Here is a 21,734-nt window from a genome sequence, read left to right as displayed (position 1 = left end):
AACAAAGATGTAATCAAAGGTATTCCTAGACTAGCAGCCAACATGCCTAAAAAGCCGCCATTTTGTTTCTGTTTTTGTGTTAATTTAATCACTCCAGATCCTACTAGTTGCTTTCTTTGATTAGGTGTAAGATATGGCGATATAATATTTTTCTTATCATTAGCTACCGAAATCATACCATTTCCAAGTATTTTACTAACACCAGTACTGGCCAGTCCAGAAAGGGCTCCAATGCCTAGAGGGGCTAATATTTTTGGAACTATTTTTGCCTCCATTGGAAGAATTGTTTTTCCTAACAAACCAGCCAAAGCTCCTAAAAATCCGCCATTTTGACCTTGACTGGACATTTGTTTTTTTGAAATTGTAATTTCTAATCCCTTCTTATTTGCAACAGCTTTTTTAATTTGATTAATTTGTGTTTTTGTTAATAGTAAAGGAAAGTTTCCACGTAATTGTTCATGTTTTAATCTAAAAGTATGTGGAATTTTATTATTATAAGCTTGTGCTAAATTTTTCTTTTGTCCATCTGTAAGGTTAACTTTATATTCAATATAATTTGATGACATTATATATTTAAAATTTATTTTATTTAAACAATAACAAGTTCATTTCCAATAGTATTTATTTCAACTGTTTCCTCATACAATACAATTGCATAAACACGGACATGTGCTGCCGGCCGAACATTTAATTTAGCTGTTAATGTAATGTGTTTAGGATCTTCTGTAGTTACTTTCTTTTTATATTCCAAGTTAAAATGAACAAAACAAATAAATCATTAAAGTTTGATCTATTTAGCAGACTTCCAGTAGTCTTATTATTTTGTTTATAATAATAATTAATTACATCATCATATATTCTTGATATACTTGTGTATTCTGTTTCTGGATAAAAAACACCATTACCAACTTCAAGACGACAAGATTCCAATGTACAATCATCATCTGCTGCATTAGCTTTAAATGTATCTAATAAATGCGGATTCTGTCTTTGTGCATTACTTTTATCAGGTCGTTGTAAATAAACAAATACATGTTGTGGTTTTGTTACACCAGCTGTTATTCTAAAAGTTATGTTCGTCTGTCGTGTATCAGTTGATTGTGTTATCATTTCCCGAAGGTATGACCATCTTGCTTTTGTAAATCTTTTAGAAATTAAATCAAGTCCAAATTCATTAAAAATCAAACGTGGAACCCATAGAATTAATTTTGTTACAATTACTCTACCAGCATCAGCAGCATTAGCTCTAAAAATTAATTCATCATCATCTGTCAGCTGCAGTGTTATTTGAATTTGACTTGGAGGTATAATATTAGTTTCTAAACCCTGCAAAAATGAATAATTATTTAATGAAATCTTAGCATTTACCTCATTACCGCCTTCGATTGCTGTCTTCCTAGAAGCAAAACCTTTATTATATCCAGCTTGACCACTCCTACTCTCAGCAGTAGCAGTAGTATCTAAATAAATATATTCGTTTGTTCCAGTTGTTTTTGCATAATCTTCAGACAATTCAACCAAACTCTTTACATTTACTACCTTATATAAATTATTACAATCATATACAATTTTTCCATTTTGTTTAACCACTAACTGATCAATTAATGAAGCTGCATTATTAATTAGAGCAATTTGGTCTCCATCAGCATAATTATTACCATTAGCAAGCTTATTTACTTTTAAACTTACTTCAAAATAACCATTAAACCAATCAAAATATGAACTTCTATCATTAATTGTAAAGTGATATCCGTTTTTTTTTGTTGCTTAACATTATTTCCCAAGACAGATATTAAAGCTGTATCTAATTGAATAGGAGTTAATTCATATCTTTCACAATTTTGTTTTGTTCTAAACATGTATATATTATATATTATTTTATTTTTTATAAATTAATCTGTTAATACGTTTACGCTGAGCTGAAGTTCCAGATCCTGACAATATTCTATTTATTCTCGTATGAATATTCTCCTCCTCCTTATTATTTTTACTGTTATTCTTTTCTTGTAATTCCTTAGCAATTAAATTACCAACTGCCGGAGCAGGTTTCTTTTAAAGTTTTTCAACAATTTTATTAGCAGCTAAATTTCCAACTTCCGTTCCAACCTTTTTTGTTCCACTTTCTAGCGCGGCTTTTCCTGCTGTTTCTAATGCTTTTTTTCCAGCTGTGCTAATTGAAGATGCAACTCCACTTGAAAACAATTTCGTTAAAGTGTCAAAGATACCTGTACCGCGTATAATTTCTTCTTCAGTCTGAGCATCAACATAAATAAATATTCCTTTATTTTTGTCATAAACTTTTTTGTACATTATATAAAACTAAAATTTATATTTCTTTTAAAATTAGTGTAAAACTTGTTTCAACTTCATTAAAATTAATTATTCTACCAAATACATCTGTAATATATATTCTAATTGAATTTATAATATATTTATTAATTTCAGAATATCCAACTCTTTGTGGTTCTTTTGTAAATGGATAAGCTCTTGTTAAATCTGCAGTACTTAAAGCATAGATAATATCACTGAAATTACCATCAACAAGTGAATTATCAATAAGATCACAATGAATGTAAATTGTATCCACAGAGTTAGTTATATTTGGTGTTGTAGTTCCCCATTCAGTATTGTTTAATTTTTTTTTCTCAAATCCAAGCAATGTATGAAAATTTGATATTTCCAAATCCAACTTAAAATTATCTTTAACTGAAATCAAAATCTTAAAACTACTTAAATCAAATTCCAAACTTATTGGAGCAATGTCTGATTTATCAAATTCATAATCATCATTAGTCATTAATGTTTCCCTAATATAATTATTAATATCTGTGTAACTGTAAGAACCATTTGTAAATATGATATCTTTCCATTCTTTACCATTATTATAACGAATTCTTTTATTGTCATATTCATCACTAATATTATGCAAAGAGTAGGTCATAGTGTTAATACTATCCAAACCAACAACATAAGTTTTATTTTTATCTAAAATTAAAGAACGACTAAATCTGATTGTAAAATCACTCGGAGTATTTTTGTTATCATTTTTAACTGTTTCAGAACTTAATACTATTTTTTGTTCCATTTATATATTCAAGAAAAATAATTTTTATATAACATTTCATGTTCTTTTGTAACAATTTATTCATTTTTAATAGTTCATCAATTATACTAATACCTTCATTTTTTAGTTCTTCATTATTATTTCCAGCATTAATTGAACCACAAATTAACTCCAAGTCATTAACCAATTCTTCCGGATTACATGGACAAACGTCATAACCTTGTCCTCTAATTACTTTTTTAAATTTCATAGATCTTTTATTGATAGGCAATCCTGATTTTTCTGTTAATTCTTTAAATATTTTTCTTGAATGAATTGAATGCTTTTTATTATTGTTATATCTTTTATTAATTAGATCAATCAAATCATTATCTACTTTAGTGTTAATTACTTCTTTTCTAGTTATTCTATCCTTAGCAATTAATTTGTTTTGACCATAAAGTTTATTTAAGTTAATAATTAAATTACCATAATGTCCATTTGGTGAAACTTTATATGAATTATGATATCTTATTCCTTTTCCCATATATTTTCCAGATTTTAGAATATTTCTAATAGTTTCTCTATATTTTTTTTAATTATTTGACTTAGCTATAATTGCTTTCTTTTGCTTTAGATCAAGATCTGTTTTGTTTTTCTTTTTAGTTATTACACTAGATTTATTACCCAATTTTTTTATATCACTTGATGCCTTTTCTATGATATCCTCTACTTCTTCCCTAGTCATTATTTCATCAGGATTTTCAGATTCGGTGTGAAAAAATTCAAACACTTCTTGTGGCGTATAATATTGTTTTTCATCTAAAAGATCTAAATCAATGTTTTTATTAAAATCAACTGTAAATTCTTTTGGTCTTGTCCCAACAATTTCAGGAAATTCTTCAGTTGTATCATACTCATCTTCTTTTAAATATTGTGGTAATGGTTGTAATAATGGTTGTTGTAGTTCCGGGGGTGGTGATTCTTCCAATAACTCTGCCAATCTTTGTTCTTGCATTTTATCAACAAAACTTTTTGGAAGTAACGCTAATTGCTCCTTAATTCCAGGTAATGCTTTTAACTGACTTGATAATTGTTCTTTTTGACTTTCTATTTCTTCAGTAATTGGCTTATAAATTTCAGTGTACATATCCCGATTTGTAGCTTTCTTAATTTTTTCTCTCATTATTTCTTCTCTAAGAGCTCTCATCTTTTGCCCGACTAAGTTTTTTCTTATTCTTATTTCATTAAGTTTTGATTGCATTTATATAATAATGTAAGATAATGTAAAATAATGTAAGATATTGTAAGATAATGTATTATTATATATAAATGGAAATTCCAAATTATGATACAAAAAGTGATAAATCCAATAACTTTAAACAACATTATCCTTTTATGCCAGATTCATGTTTTAGAATGTTAATATGTGGATCTTCTGGATCTGGAAAAACAAATACACTAATGCATATACTTCGAAAACCTCTTATATATTATGATAAATTATACTTGTATGCTAAAAACCTAGAACAATCTAAATATCAGGATTTAATAAATCACTTAAATGAAATTGCAAAAAAAATTAAAGTAGATCCAAATGAAATACTTGAATATTCAGCTGATTCCGACCAAATTGAACCATGCGATAACCTTGAATCAGAAAAACAAAAAGTAGTAATATTTGATGATTTTGTATGTGAAGATAAAAAAGTTCAAAATGAAATAACAAAATACTTTATTCAAGGACGTCACAAAAACTGTTGTGTTATTTATTTAAGTCAGTCTTACTATAAAACACCAAATGATATTCGAATTAACTGTTCACATTATATTTTATTTGAAAGTCCAGGTAAACGAGAAAATGATATGATTTGTAATGAACAAAATATTAACCCTAAATCTTTTACTAATGCAACAAATCAAATATATGATTTCTTATATATTGACAAACCAAGGAAGTTTTTAAGAAAAAACTTTACTGGTAATATATAATGGGAGTTTTTAATAATATAGAACAAATAAGTGAACCTGACAGTATAAGTAAAGTTAAATTTGATATTGATTTAAGTGATTATGCTACTAAAAAACAATTCAAAAAACTTAAAAAGGAAACGGAATCGTATCTTCATAAAAATAAGGAACTTGATAACACAATGAACAGAGCATTAGATATGGGAGGTAATGAAATAATCAACCTAGGAGATCCAGATAAACCCAACGATGCAGTTTCAAGACGATTTATGTTTAAAAAAGTTCAAAGTGTAATAGATAACTATAATCTTGAAGATGTCAAAAGTATAAAACAAACACTAGAAGCAGAAGTAAAGAATATTGAAGAATTAACAAAAGATTTTAAAAAGAATTCATTATTAATAATTCAATTACAAGGTAAAATTGAAGAAGAAATGAAAGCTATGACTGATTCTATTAAAGAACTTGAAGAGAAATCTGATTTGACAGATGACAACATAAAAGAAGTATTTCGAGTCAATTTAAACATTTTATTCACTCAAATTCAAGAATTAAAAGATAGTATGATTAAACATGAAGAACTAAAAGACAAGATTATTGAAGCTGAGAAAAAGTTACAAAATATGTATCAGTTAGAAATTAGAACAGAAATAAATAAACTAAATACTGAAACTGAAAAAAAGCATAAAGATTTATTAGAATTAATTTCAAATAAACTTGCAGAATATAAATCTGAATTGGAAAAGGCAGCTTCACAAAGAGGAGATGACCATGACACAGCAATAGAGGACTTTAAAAAACAAATTCGAGGTTGGGTAAGTACTATTGATGTACGCCACAATTTACAGTACGCAAACTTAAGTAATCTTACAGAATTATTACAAGAAGATATTAATAAATTTAATGATAAAATTAAAAATAATAAAAATGAACTGGACTTTATAGTTGAAAAATCAGTTAAACAAGGAGAGTTAATTACTGCTAATACTGAAACAATTAACATAATTAATGATCAGCTAGAAAATTTAAAGAAACAACTTGTAGACATGATTAATAATGTTGATGCACGTCACAATATAAAGTACGAAGAGTTAAGTAAACTTACAGGTTTATTACAAAAAGATATTAATAAATTTAATGATAAAATTAAAAAAATAATAAATGATTTGGACTCTGTAGTTGAAATATCAGTTAAACAAGGAGAATCAATCACTGCTAATACCCAAGTAATTACTGCTAATACTAAAGCAATAACCACTAATGTCGAAGAAATTTCTACTAATGCCGAAGAAATTAAAAAAGTAAAAAATGTTTTCTTAAAACAAGAAACACAATTAGCTAGAACAAAGAATACTGTTGACAATCTATCTGCTTCTAAAGTTGCTACAACAAAACGACTTGATGATTTAGCTGAAATAATTCTTAAACTTAAAAAGAAAGACAAAAAAATAAAAGAAGAATTGGAAAAAGAAATAGAAAAAGTAAAACATGAAGTGTTTCTTTTTGAATACTATAATAACAGTTTTTATGATTACGTAAAAATGAAAAAGTATTTTGACCGTCAGGGTGCCTGGATATATTCAACATATGAAGATCTGGCCGGTCTGAGCTATTTAAATACATTTCAATTAAGACCTGGAATTATCGTAGATTTTAAAGATTTTATACACATAAACCAACAATATAAAATAGCTGTACCAGATGTGCTTTTGAGTGGTGTGTTTATAGTTGAAAAAACCGGAACTTATATAATAGATATTAAGATTTTATTAACGGGGGCCGTGCCCATAGGTGAACCGAATAAACCGATTAAAAGCCCAATATCACATTTTATATTTAGGTGGCGGAATGATAGGTGGCGGAATGATGTTGATGATCTAATTTTTGGTATATTTGATAATGTAAATATAGCAGCTGAGGACTTTGACACTGATCAGTTAATATCTATTTATAAGAAAAAAATTAAAGTTTATCTAACAGAAGGGACAATGTTTGACATTCATCCTTATGACGATTCAACATCTACAGAAGTAACATTTTCGCTTTTGAAGAATAGTTACATCAGATTCTACATATCGGATGAACCTGTATCGGATGATAGAAACAAACTTTTGAGTTAATCCCTAGTTTTTATTAATTACTGTGTTTTTATTTAACTGGAATAATTAATATAATGGGAATATTTAATAATATAAATGAAAAAGTAAGTAAAATAGAAAAACAAATAATAAGAAAACCTCCATTGTTTCTAACATGTTATACCCAAGATACCGATAGTGGATTATTTCAATGGAAAACTGTAAATGCTAGTCCTGGTTTAGTTCAAAATGGTAATAATGTAACAATTAAACAAAATTGCATCTTAATTATTCTTGTTGATGCAATTAAATTAGATAAAGGAGAAGCTAAATTACAACTAAAAAATAAAGAAAATGTAATTCTTCAAAGTTATAATGTAAAAAATAACAGAAAAAATGAATTTATTTCTATTAATTATGCAAATGAATTTAAAATAAATGATGTTATTTATATTAATTCTTTAAACGTTATGAATATACAGTTAACAATTTATGGTTCTATAATTTAAGAATAAGCTAATGTATCAATACCATTATCAAGAATATATCTTTTATCGTCATAACATGATAAAGATGTTTTATTTATAACATAACTGGAAAGATTGTGTTTATCAGAACGAATAACTTTAAAGGTGTGATTACTTTGGGTTGAATTAAACAAAGTATCTTTATAATTTTTATGAACTATTGTTTTCTTAACAACAAGTTTTTTAATTCCTTTACATTTTTTAACATTAACTTCATTTTCTAATAAATATGAATACATTTTACTTCTTAATCCGACAAATTCAACAATGGGAATGCCGGCAGCTTCATCTTTAAATTTTCCAATTACTTTTTTATTATTATCAAAATAAAATTTTGAATTACTATCGTAATCACTATTATCAAATAAATCTTTGTCCTTATAAAAATCCTCATATGCATCTTTGGTTTTTATTTCATAACATAATGAATCAGTGTCAGTAAATAAAAGCTTTGCTAAATCCTCGTACTTTTCCTTAATGTAATTATAATGAAAATCATACATTAAATATTTTGATAAATCTAGAATGCACATTCCAACATAACAAGGTCTGTTTAATAACAAGCTTTCTTTTATTCTATGAATACCAAACAAATTCTTGTTAAACATCGTTGAACTAACAAATGAAGGTTTGGCTATTTATTTTAATAAAATATTTTCATCATGTGTTAATTTAATATTAACCCTCTTGCGTAAATTCTCCATCGTCTTACCGAATACAGAGTTGTTCATTAACTTAAAAAAGTCCTTTTCAAATGAATTTTTTGCTTTAGATCTTTTTTGAGTATTAAAATCAATATACTTTTTTAACCAAGGACTTTCATTAAAAGTTAATATTTTGTGTATTTTTGTTACTTTTAACCCTAATTGTGCATATAGTTCAAGATTTTTATAATGAACTACATAATTTTGTTTTTTCATTAAAGTTGGAACTAATTTTTTTACATTACTTTTTCCTATTTCAAATTCTGTTTTAATATTTTTACTATAATCAGAAGCCATTGATCTGGTATTTTATTTTTTTCAGGAGCTAAAGGATAATCATTATGTACAGTATGTAATTCTTTTGGATATTCAAGATCACATTCAACTATAAAGTTAGTTTTACCTTTTGCAATTAATTTCTTGAATTGTTTTTGGAATATAAATTTAAAGTTTCCAGAGGGCAAAGGTTGACACATAGCCCAACCGTAAAGGTTATTGGCGTCAAGGTACATAATGTATTTAGATTCTAATTCAGGATCATAATCTTTCATATATTTATTGTTTGCTTTACTGTATCTGTTTGAAATATAACTTATTCCTCCTCTCAGTCCCTTTTCAATAAAAAGATACATATCAATATCAGTTATTAAATCTAACTTAATTCCAGTCATTTTTAACATTGCATCCCAAGCTAAACCAGGACTACTAAAACAATGACAAGGATCTAATTTGTAGTACTCTAAACATAGTTTTCTAAAATTTTCAAATACATCAGCTAAAAGTAATACGTCAGTTTTTAAATATAGATCATGATATTCTCCCATTGTTTTAATTTTAAATTTATTCCAAACATTTTTAGCATGTTCATATTCGTTGTCAGATATGTGTGTTTCATTTAAAATTGAATAAAAATCTTCTTTAGGGGGTAATTTTGTTTCTTTGAATTTTTTAAATGAATCCATGTAATCATATGGATAAACACCTTTTGTTTTTAATAATTCAATGTAATCAAATTCTTGAGATAAATATTTAAATTCTGGAATATTTTTTACTAGGTTATCCAATGATTGAGACATAAATTGAAATGAATCAATAAAAACCAAGTCGGAAATCATAAATGCCATATATCTTTCCATATTGTTAGGAATAACATTAATTTCTTTTTTAAATTTTCCTATTTGTTGCATAATAAAATGACCGTCATAACCTCTTAAATTATGAAAAATAACAGGAATTTTATGTGTTAGTTTAAAATTAATATTACATTCTGAGTGAGCGCTTCCTCTAAATTTTCCTGTTATATGACAATGGTCTCTTACTTTGATTGAATCTTCTATATATTCTTTTTCACAGATATGACAAAACTTTTGTTTTTTAAATTCACTTTCATTTTTTTTTAGACATTCTTAGTTCTTTGTTAAAGTGCTCTTTAAATATTTCTTTACAATATTCCTCTTCATTCACGAGATAGATATTTGTGGTGACAAAATCAAGAGACAGAGTAACATCAGATATTTGGGGGCCTATTTGGACGAAACTTTAACTTTCAAAGAGCATATAAAAATAAAGTGTAGAACGGCAATGTTGAATTTTTTCCGAATCAAAAACATTCGCAAATATTTGACTCAGGATGCAACTGAAACCTTAGTGCTATCGCTGGTTATTTCGCATTTAGACTACTGTAATGTTATTTTATACGGTATTTCTGATTGTGACATCGCAAAACTGCAACGCATTCAAAATATGTGTGCGAAGTTAGTTCTGAATCGTAGAAGAAGAGACAGTTCTAAGCAGGCACTCTACGATTTGCACTGGCTGCCGATCAAAGCCAGAATAAACTTTAAGATCTTGACGTACATGTTCAATTGCCATGTTGGAAATGCGCCTGCATATTTGATTGAACTCTTAACACCGAAAATCCCCCAGCGCTCCCTCAGATCCTCGGAGTCATCAGTTGACTATTACATCGTCCCTTTCAACAAGCGAAAAACTTTTAGTGATAGAAGCTTTAGTACTATAGGGCCAAAGTTGTGGAACAATTTGCCGTTGAACATCAGACAAAGTTCTTCAATTGACTGCTTTAGGAAAAAGTTGAAAACGCATTTCTTCAGAGACTACTTTGCATTATTCTAAGTTTTGACTGAGTTTTAAACAGTGATGCTGGTGACAGTGATAGAAATTTAATGTTTGTCTGTGATAATTGTATGTTAGTAATATTTTAAAATATAGTATTATCATTGACTTTAAATTAATAATTGCTATTTTGATTCGTTTTAATTAATCTTATTTAAAATATTTTATATTTAATATTTTATTTCAACTTGTATTGTAAAACGCCATTGAATATGTTTTAAATGTAGAAATAGGCGTTTAAGCAAATAAACCAGTTTCAGTTTCAGTTTCAGTTTCCTCAAGCATTTTCTCAATAAATTTATAAACTGCATTAGGGCCTCTATAAATCTTGGTTGGTTTAGTATAACTGTTATCATAACAACAAACAACTTTATAGCCGTAACCACAATCTATATGATTTTGATATGGTTCAGTAAATGAAGATTCAGTTGATGGTAAAGCAGTTAAAACTTTTTTAGTTATTGATTCAAAATCAGTATAAATTACAAAAGGTCATGCTAAACCTTTATGATAATTTTTAAATTGTACTTTACTTCCCTCTTTTGGCATTTTTACGCCTTGGGTACCATTAATAGCTAAACAATTTGGTATGTGTTCATTTAATATTCTTTCTTGAGAAAAATGCTGCAGGCAGCTTTTACAAAAATGTTTTTTATTTTTACATTTTGTTTTTTTAAACATTAATCTATTAAAGTCTTTTATCCAAACATAATGATGGACCGGGGTCCCTGGTGATTTACAGTCGCCATTTATCTTATCTTTATTAATTAATAACATGTCACAGTGTTCTTCGTATTGATATTTTGATATGTACAATGGATAAATACCTGCAGGTTCTTCATAACCAAATATATTAAATGATATTTCATTTAAAACTTCTATTTTAGGTATTTGATTTTTAACAGGAAACTTTATTCCTTTATAATCAAGATCGTTTATATGTTTTTTATAATTTGAAACTCTTTCAGAATGTTTTGTTACAGGAAATTTGTAAGCTAAATGACACCATCTAAAACATTCATTATCATCATTCTTTATATTTATCAATCCTTTCTTTGGATTTTGTAATGGTTTTGGTAATTCTAAATAACTTGAAGCAGCCAATGGACTATACTTATATCTATTTATATAATGAGCATCAACTGACTCTATTCTCCAGCCGCTTCCTTCAGAAATCCAATTACCAATTCTATTTATTATTTCATCAAAAGCTTGACGTAAAGTGTTTTTTATTTCGTTTGTGTTAATAATTTCTAAAGCCTTTGATTGAAAATAAGCCGATTTATATATTGTATCAGTTTTATCCATTTTTGCAAAAGTTATTTTTAAAACAACGTTTATTTTTATACCTTTTAAAGTTTTAAGTTCAGATTTAAGTATTTCATAAGAGTCGTTTATAGTTAAATACAATTGATTTTTTGTATCTTGTCTATATTCAACTTTAATTTCAAATTTCTTATAATATTGCTTTGTAGATCTCTCAATTTCCATCTATATATTATATTTAGAAAATATAATTCGTTAAGCAAAAAAGGATTAAAAAAATAATAAAATAAATAAAGTTTAAGAAGAAATGAAATATTTAAATTTATATCTTTTTCCATTAGTTTTTGATATTCCACTTTTTACTCTGTTTTTCCCTTCGCAGCACATTTTTATTAATCCAGAATTAATATCAAGGTCTTTAAATGCTGCGTAAGTGCTTCTATATATTTTTTCTTCATTAGTGTCACAATTGGTTGCAATAACTTTTTTAGGGTTGTTTCGATGATTATTTGGTCTGGGACAATCACATAACCTTTCAGCATTTTCTTCTTCAGTTAACAGACAACCACAGTCCCATTCAAATAAATTATTTTTTAAAAGGTAAGGATCTATAACATTTTGTAATTTATCAATAACGTGATTTTTATATTCATCACTAACTATTTGATCAAGTTTTGATTTAATAACATTTCTTCTTTTTAGAACTTTTTTATATGAATTTTTGTCTGGATTCATTATTTCTCCTAAAGTGCTAGATAATTTTGGCATAATCATTCTATCTACCTTTCTATTAACCATCTATATAATATACTTATAGAAAAAAATCTCTAAAAACGCACGTAAAATTTAATACAGCTCTTCTTCTTTTTTACTTTTATATCCGTTCAGTTTAAATTCCTTCATATACGTTTCAAAAGGCATTGAATATTTTTTTCTTCCTGCATTTCTAATAGTATTGTAAAAATATCCTGAATAACTTTTTTCTCTTCTTCTTTTTTTACTTTTCCAATCCGTGCTTTTGTTATTAGTTGTTTTATTTTGTGATGATGTGCTTTTAAAATAAATTTCTTGTCGTCAAGTTTTAGTCTGTTAGTAAATATGGTAATTACTGATGGAACAGCGCCAGCAACTGCTACAAATATAGGAATAGCTGGAACAAGTGCTAATGCAGCTGAGCAACCAAAGATACCTGCTGTAATATATAATCCGGTACTTACTCTCCCACAAAATTTATAACTTTTTCTGTAAGCAGCAGCTAGTTTAGTTAAGTGAATAATTAATTGATCTATTGTTTCTATTCCATTATTAGAAATTAGATTTTTATGACTCATTTATATAATATATTTTTTAAATTAAATTTCTTCCAATTCACTAAATGGTACCCAACTATTAAATTGTTCACTATAACCTTTCCATTTTACTAAAGCTTGTTTTTTCTTATAGTCCCGTCTAATAACTTTTTCTATTCTAAAAACTTCTTGTGTAGTAGGTAAAAGTTCTTGTTCATAAAATGAACCTTGAATTATTTCATCATTTAAATCTTTAATAGTGTATGTTTTGGCATTTGTATTATTAATTTTATAAATTATAAATATTTCCTCTGTCCAGTTTGGTGTATATCCTTTTTCAAAATATCTTTTAAGTTTGCTTAAGCGAACTCGATCACCAATTTTAAATTTTGTTTTACTCTTTGGTATCTTTAAATTACCATATAAGTTAGAGTAAACAGTACCTTTATTTAAGCTTTTACTGGCTTCGGTTGGTGTCATTTTTATACTAGAATGTTTTGCTTTGTTATATTTATCAACCATATCCTGCAAATTATCTAAATAAGTATAAGTATTATTTGCTGTAAAATATTTCCACATTATTCTTTTTAAACTTCTATTAAATCTTTCTATTACTACAGCCTTTCCTTCATTAAATGTATGATACATATTAATCTTATTTTTATCTAAAAATGATTCAAACTTTTTATTATAAAATTATTTTCCTTCATCTACCCATAAATTTGTTGGTGTTCTACCTTCTGAAACTATATTATTAAATGCTTCAGTAACAAATTCTCCAGTTTTATTCTTTAATGGAATAACCCAAGCATATTTACTAAATATATCAATAACGGTTAACAAGTACTTTACTCCTTTATTATATTTTGAAAAAGCTTGCATGTCAACTAAATCAGCTGACCAAGTATCATCAATATCATTAACTATCACTCTTCGTTTCCTAAATTTTCTTTTAATTGGTTTGTGTAATTCTTCTGCTAATTCATCGCTCCATGTGATTCCGGGGGTATACTCTACCCCCTTTTCCCGTTTTTTTACTTTTGTCCCAGCCCAAGTTTATATTTCGTTTTATTATAGGTTTCACAACTAAATGTTTTGCAATCTTTTCTCCAAATGTTTTTGATTTAGTGTTATTTAAATTGGAAAGCATTTGCTTATCACATGTACCCTTTTTTACACTTCTGTCATAGCAAAAGTCATGGTCCATACATACTGCGTCTAGTTCGTTAACAGGGGGTCCATTATCTAAAGGATTTCCTGGCCCACAATAGTTATATCCTGGAAGTGTTAACCCCTTTTTAGGTAATAAAGGTAACATTGCTTTGTGAATATCTAAATTACCCCCTGTACTTTTAACAAACTTTGATTTCATTTTTCCACAAGATGAACAGGTAGCCATTATCATTTTTCTCCCGTTTTTTGTTGTAACATAATGAGGATTTATATTATCAGTAAATCTTCTTTCTTTCAAACAATATATTCTATTCTGTAAACTCATCTATATCATATGTATTTAAAACTTTTTACTGGGTTTAAAACCTGTGGGTTTTTAATTGTCCGGCATTGATTAGTCCGGACCAAAGACTAAAGGTTAGATAAGGTTAGATTGACCCTTCAACCTTACGTCTATCAAATCAAATGTTTTTTGGCTAAACCGGAGGTTTTCGTTTGGTTTAACTAAGGATGATTTAAAAGATTTTCAGGGTACCAAGGGTACTAAGTTAGTATTTTAAGTTTAGGGTAAGGTTAAAGTCCACTTATAAAATAGGAATATGGGGTCAAGTGGGGTCAAATTGGCCTAGAAACCTTATTTTATTCACTACTTGGATGCATAATTTTTTTTGGTCGTTGAACAGTAACAGCAATTCGTAAATGTTTTAGTTTTTCGCATATAATTATGGTTTGGCCAATCAAAAGCGCCCGATTAGTCACGTGCTCGCTCTTGTCCAATCATTAGTTTTCTAGGCATTGTTCTTTGTTTTATTGGCGAGGAAAGATCCCTTGCCAATTTTCGTTACATAGTTCCAAGCTAAGCCAACGTTCACATTTAGTCACAGTCTGTCTCTCTGGGCGGCGGTTCCCCTTTTGGCGTTTTTTTTGGTCGCCCAGATATTACGATTCGGAAATTTATTACTTGTATTGCTTTTGTAATGTTTGCACTGCTTTAATGTTTAATTTTGCCTTTTTATGGCATTTTAATAAATGCCCATATTTCATTCAAATCAGCTGTGTTTGTGTTTCTTCCTCATCTCCATACAAGTTCGCCAAGCCTGTGACCTTCCCCACAGGACAACCCTGACCCTGGACAATACATAAATAAAGTTTTACGGAGGCATATTTTTTTATGTCGTTGAACAGTAACAGCAATTCGTAAATGTTTTAGTTTTTCGCATGTAATTATGGTTTAACCAATCAAAAGCGCCCGCTTAGTCACGTGCTTGCTCTTGTCCAACCATTAGTTTTCTAGGCATTGTTCTTTGTTTAATTGGCGAGGAAAGATCCCTTGCCAATTGTCGTTACAAGGGCGGCGGTTTTTTTGGTCGCCCAGATATTACGATTCGGAAATTTATTACTTGTGTTGCTTTGTAATGCTTGCACTGCTTTAATGTTTAATTTTGCCTTTTTATGGCATTTTAATAAATGCCCATATTTCATTCAAATCAGATGTATTTGTGTTTCTTCTTCATCTCCATACAAGTTCGCCTAGCCCAGGACAACCCTGACCCTGGACAATACATAAATTAAATATAATGCACTTCAGAACAAAGACATTTACAAATTATATGATGCTACAGTTTGACCCGTTATAAGTTATGGGGTATCAAATTAGGGTTACCGCTCATTTTGCTGTATAGATGCCATTCAAAAACGTACCATGCGTTATTTCTTATGTACGGAATCCTGTTTGGACCATGTCGTATGTCGTCCGTCGCGCTTTGAGGTCGACGCACGACAATGCGACACGACATCGCGACAATGCAACACGACACATGATAATGCGACGCGACATCGCGACAATGCGACACGACACACGACAATAATGTCTTAGTGTCGTGTCACATTGTCGCCTTTCAAAAGCGCGATATTTCGCATTGTCGCGACGCATTGTCGCGATGTCGTGTCGCATTGTCGCGATATCGTGTCGCATTGTCGTGCGTCGCGGTCTGACTTTTTTGCTGCTCGCGACGGGCGACAATGCGACACGACACGCGACAACGCGACGCGACACTCGACAATGCGAAGCGATATTTCGCAATGTCGTCTTGAAATGTCATGCGTCGTGACTGTGCCGGAATCGCGACACACGACAATTCCAAACGACACACGACAACGCGACACGCGACAACGCGAAGCGACGCTCGACAATGCGAAACGACAATTTTAATAATGTCGCGTCGCATTGTCTAGCGTCGACCACAAAGCGCGATGGCCGACATACGACATTTTAGTGATAAATACATGAGGAAGAACTTTTCTAAAAAAAATTTTTACATCAATTAAGGCTCTCGAGTAACACGCTTTGGTGTATATCAATTATTTCTATTGAAATAAATAGTTTAAGGTAAGTTTTGTCCGTTTGCACGATCTCTGGACTTGCTATAGGGACCGCAAAATGCTTTGGTCGCATTTTTTTCGAAATATTCATCAATTCCATTTTATTATAAAAAGCGTTAGGAGTAAGATATCAAACTGAAATTTCTTTTAATAAATAGTTGGAAATATTGTCTAAACGAATGTGAAAAACAATTTTCGTCCCCTTCGTAGCCGTATATGACCTGCCCTGACCTCTAGGGCTACCCCAGGTACTTTAACATGGTTTCAATCAATAGCCAGGACTCCCACCTACATGAAAACGTATAATATATGTATATTACTTTGGCATAGGGGCTCGAACCCGGTTAAAAACTTGGTATATGGTCAAAATAGGAAGTTAGAAGACCTAATGGTGATCTTACATGTCCCGCCTCGACCCCTAAGGCTATCCAAGGTAGTCGAACATGGTCTCAATTGATAGCTAGGACCCATGCCTACACGACCATGTATGATACGGGTATATATTTTGATCATAGAGGCTCGAACTTTATCAAAAACCTCTCAGACATAGTCGAAATAGTCATTTTATCTAAGTTCGAACACTACCAGGTGACCTTGTATGACCTGTCCTGCCCCCTCAGGCTATCCTAAGTACCCAAACTGGGTCTCAATCTATAGCCAGGACCCATACCTACACAACCATGTATAATACTGATATATATCATGGTCATAGGGGTCATAGGCCGGGTCTAAAGCCTTTCAGACATGGTCAAAATTGTCATAAATGTATTTCCTAAGTTGGAACACTACGTGGTGACCTTATATGACCTGCCGTGACCCTTACTGGTGTGTCTGATATTCGAACTTGGCCTCAATCAATAGCCAGGACTCACACTTATATGACCATGTATGATATAGGTATATTTCTTTGGCATAGGGGCTCGAACCCGGTCGAAAACCGTTGATAGTCAGGACCCATACCTACACATCCATGTATAATACGGGTATATGTTTTGGTGATATAGGCTCGACCTTTATCGAAAACCTTTCCGACGTGGTCAAAATAAGCAGATTTTCAAAGTTCGAACACTACCTAGTGACCTTCTACGACCTGCCCTGACCCCTCGGGCTATACAATGTACTAGGTACCTGAACAGGGTCTCAATTTTTAGCCAGGACCTACACCTACACGACCATGTATGATGTATGGCCATATACGGCTACAAGGTAGGGTTCGAAACGGCTTTTTTGACCATGTCTGGAAGGTTTTCGACCCAGTTGGATCCCTTTTGACATAACTTGTACCACTTTTATACATGGTCGACTAGGTACGGGTCCTGGCTACAGATTGAGACCATGTTCGAACAACCGGGTGAGCCATAGGTGTCAGGGGAGGTAATACATGAAGGTACGTTATTGTAATTTAAACTGAATTTCAGTTGATAATGACACTATGTTAGATTTTGACCCTTCTTTGAGTCTCTACATCCCAGGTACCTACCTATACCATATATGAAGATGTTTGTAGATGTCTTAGCTTTACATTTAAGCTAGTACAAGTCCATATGATGCCATCAGAGCTCAGGACAGCTATCAGAAAATGTTTTATGCGGTAGGGTGCTGGCCAAGACTAAGCTGGCCCAACCCGGGAAGCTATGAGTATTGTTCCAATGGTGTCGTTGGACTCAGTGAAGATATTGCTTGAGTTTTCAAATAATATACAAATTACATATCTGTTTAGACAATGTTTAGATTTAATTCATAAAAGTTATTTCATAAAAATATCTTGTGTTTGGAACATTCTACAATTATTTGAAGTTAATGAAAAACACGGACTTGTCCGAACGGAAATACAGCTTTAATCCTAAATTAAGACGGACGAACAGATGTTGTTGCTGTTGTTTTTTGTCACAAACTTTAAGATTTTGTCATTTTCTATCAAAACAAGTTTTTATTTGCAGTTATTTACCAAAAAAAAATATTTTATAAGCACTTATTTTACGGCTAATATTTTAAGCAAAAAATGGCAAAAATCAGCAAATGTTCCCAACGGCGTGTCCGTCGGGGAAGAAGATTGTTTTTCACATTCGTTTAGATAATATTTCCAACTACTTATTAAAAGATATTTCAGTTTGATATCTTACTCCTAACGCTTTTTATAATAAAATGAAATTGATGAAATTTTCGAAAAAAATGTGACCAAAATTAGCATTATACGGTCCCTATAGCAAGTCTACAGATCGTACAGACGGACAAAACTTACCTAAAACTATGTTTTATTTCCATAGAAATAATTGATATACACCAAAGCGTGTTACTTTAGAGCCTTAGGTGATGTAAAATTTTTTTTTTAGAAAAGTTCTTCCTCCTGTATTATTCACTAAAATGTCGTATGTCGGCCGTCGCGCTTTGAGGTCGACGCACGACAATACGACACGACATCGCGACAATGCGACGCGACATTATTAAAATGTCGCTTCGCATTGTCGAGCGTCGTTTCGCGTTGTCACGTGTCGCGTCGCGTTGTCGTGTGTCGTTTGGAATTGTCGTGTGTCGCGATTCCGGCACAGTCACGACGCATGACATTTCAAGACGACAATGCGAAATATCGCTTCGCATTGTCGAGCGTCGCGTCGCGTTGTCGCGTCGCATTGTCGCGCGTCGCGAGCAGCAAAAAAGTCAGACCGCGACGCACGACAATCCGACACGACATCAAGAAAATGCGACATGACGCACGACAATGCGACACGACATCGCGACAATGCGACACAATACACGACAATGCGACTCGACAATGCGAAATATCGCGCTTTTGAAAGGCGACAATGTGACTCGACACTACGATATTATTGTCGCATTGTCGCGATGTCGTGTCGCATTGTCGCGATGTCGTGTTGCATTGTCGTGCGTCGACCTCAAAGCGTGACGGACGACTTACGACATGGACCAAAAAAATGTCCGTACTTCTGCGTTGGAAAATATACACCTAATGCAGCAGTAAGTGGGGAAATGGGTTGGAAACTAATGACAGATAGACTTTGGGGGTTCAGTTACCAGGCAATTTGCAGAATGGTTAATATGGCAGGCAGCAGTATTAATAAATGAATATTTGCATGGGTAAGACACAGGGCTCCGGCCAGATTACAACAGCCTTTTTAGAGTAAAAAAATGCTTGATGATATAGATTGTCATAACATTGAAATTGTTGATATGTTTTCAACAAAATATTTAGTAGATTTTGTTGAAGGGAAATTGTAATCATATGAGCAAGATTATAGATAGGGATTCTTCTGCTAAAGGTACTGGTAGAAATAAACTTCGTACATACAGATTGTTCAAAGATAACCCTTTGGTTTAAAAATGTAAAATGTAATTTACCTTTTTACCACAGAAGTTCACTTGCCAAATTTAGGTGTGGTGTAGCACCAGTTCGACTTGAAATTTGCTGATATGAGAATATTGGTATTAATTGTAGAACTTGTTTTAACTGTAGTGTGTATGTGGATGATGAAATACATGTGTTCTTAAAATGCCCTCTATACACTGAGATACGAGAAGAGCTTTTTATTGAATTTATGAAATAAACAGTAATTTTTATATATTGTCTGATCTGGATAAGTTCTGTTTTATATCAAGTAATAAGGATATTGTCAATTATTCAGCCAAAACCTGCTTTCAAATTTTACATCATAGACGCCTCGCACTCTATAACAAGTAATGAGAACTTTTGAATCTAATTTCTGTTGGACATTTTTTTCTACTTAGTTTTTTATGGTTGTTCCATGTTTGAAGAAAAAAAGTGAAAGAGAAAGCTGTTTTTCCTTTCTCTCAAATACCTTATTTGCTTTTCTAAGGACAATTCAGTTTAATAAATATTAGTGAGTTTATAAATACCATTAATTTTGGGTTACTAGCGGAGAAAGTAGTAGGTGAAATAAATCTTTCTTTTTTTTTTGTTAACTGTATAGTTTCATTTAAATTTAATTTTAAATGTAATTTAGATAACTTGCACAGTCTTTAGTAATTCTAATTTTTGAATGGCTTTGTATTATTTTAGAATCGTCATTTTATTATTTTATCATTGTGTACAATATTGAGACTATAATAAACCATGAGTTCGTTTTATCTGAGGTCATCAAAACATTTTTGAATAAACTAAATGCCCTATTAATATTCGTTATATATTCATGAAAAGTTGGTAAATACCTTTTCTATTGCATAACTGTTGTAAAGATAATTTAATACCTGTGATGTTATCGACATTTTAAGATGGATGAGGTGTGCAACTTGTTTTTAAATATAACAGGTTAACGCAGCTGTATGGCTTTAAATATCATACGATAGCAACATAAGTAAAAACATATTCGCAATTTTTTTGTTTATGTATTGAAAAGACCCATCTAACATTTGAAATCACTACACGCTCCATAAAATCTTGTTAACTGATAAATATATATTTCAAAAATATATTTCTCTTATTATCATTCGTTTGTAATTCATTAGATTGCATCGTGTGAAAAAGTATAAAACATAACTATGTAATGTTAGAAAAACCTTGTAGTTGTCAATAAATTCATTTTGCAAGTTTTTTGTTTTTTTCTTAACAAAAAAGTGCTAACGAGATTTTCATATACAGCTATTCGGGTATTCCGAAGCCGCTCTAGACGTTTTATAACTGATGACAACAATTACTCCAGCAAAAATTAGAGTATAGTTATTTTCTTAAAATTTAACTTTTTGTACTCATTAAACAACCGTAGGTTATAACATTTTCTTATTTTTTCAAGCGATAAACTTAATATAAGAATGCCAATGTTATTTTTATCGAGAAAATATAGAACTGCTGGCCTCTAGTAATGCTAGTTGTACTGGCCGGTGATGTACGCAAACAAATAATACATGAATATGTACATGATATAACTATCACACCTTAGGAATAGTTGTGTTTAACAAATAACAATTATTAAATATGGGGTATTCCGAATCACCGTGCTTCTTTTCTGTTGTACAAGTATTAGATACCAAACAGTTGTTAATTCATAACTTGCCATCCAGTTATTTATCATCACCCTTACAAATATACCAATGTTACCACCCTTACGAAATGGTCAAAAAGATGTGAACATGCCGCGAACATGCTGCGGACATACCTACTTATTTTCAAGGGCAGATAATTCAAGATCAAGCCC

At 30.6% G+C, this 21,734-nt stretch overlaps 1 protein-coding gene across 1 annotated transcript in view; it reads right to left on the bottom strand.

Moving 5' to 3' along the window:
* The window catches only part of LOC123545964 (sodium-coupled monocarboxylate transporter 2-like), a 63,876-nt gene that overhangs the window by 25,722 nt on the left and 16,420 nt on the right, over window positions 1–21,734 (bottom strand). The window lies entirely within an intron of this gene.

Source organism: Mercenaria mercenaria, chromosome 9 (genome assembly GCF_021730395.1).
Source record: "Mercenaria mercenaria strain notata chromosome 9, MADL_Memer_1, whole genome shotgun sequence".
Taxonomy (NCBI): domain Eukaryota; kingdom Metazoa; phylum Mollusca; class Bivalvia; order Venerida; family Veneridae; genus Mercenaria; species Mercenaria mercenaria.
This window is presented reverse-complemented; position numbering and strand designations above follow the sequence as displayed.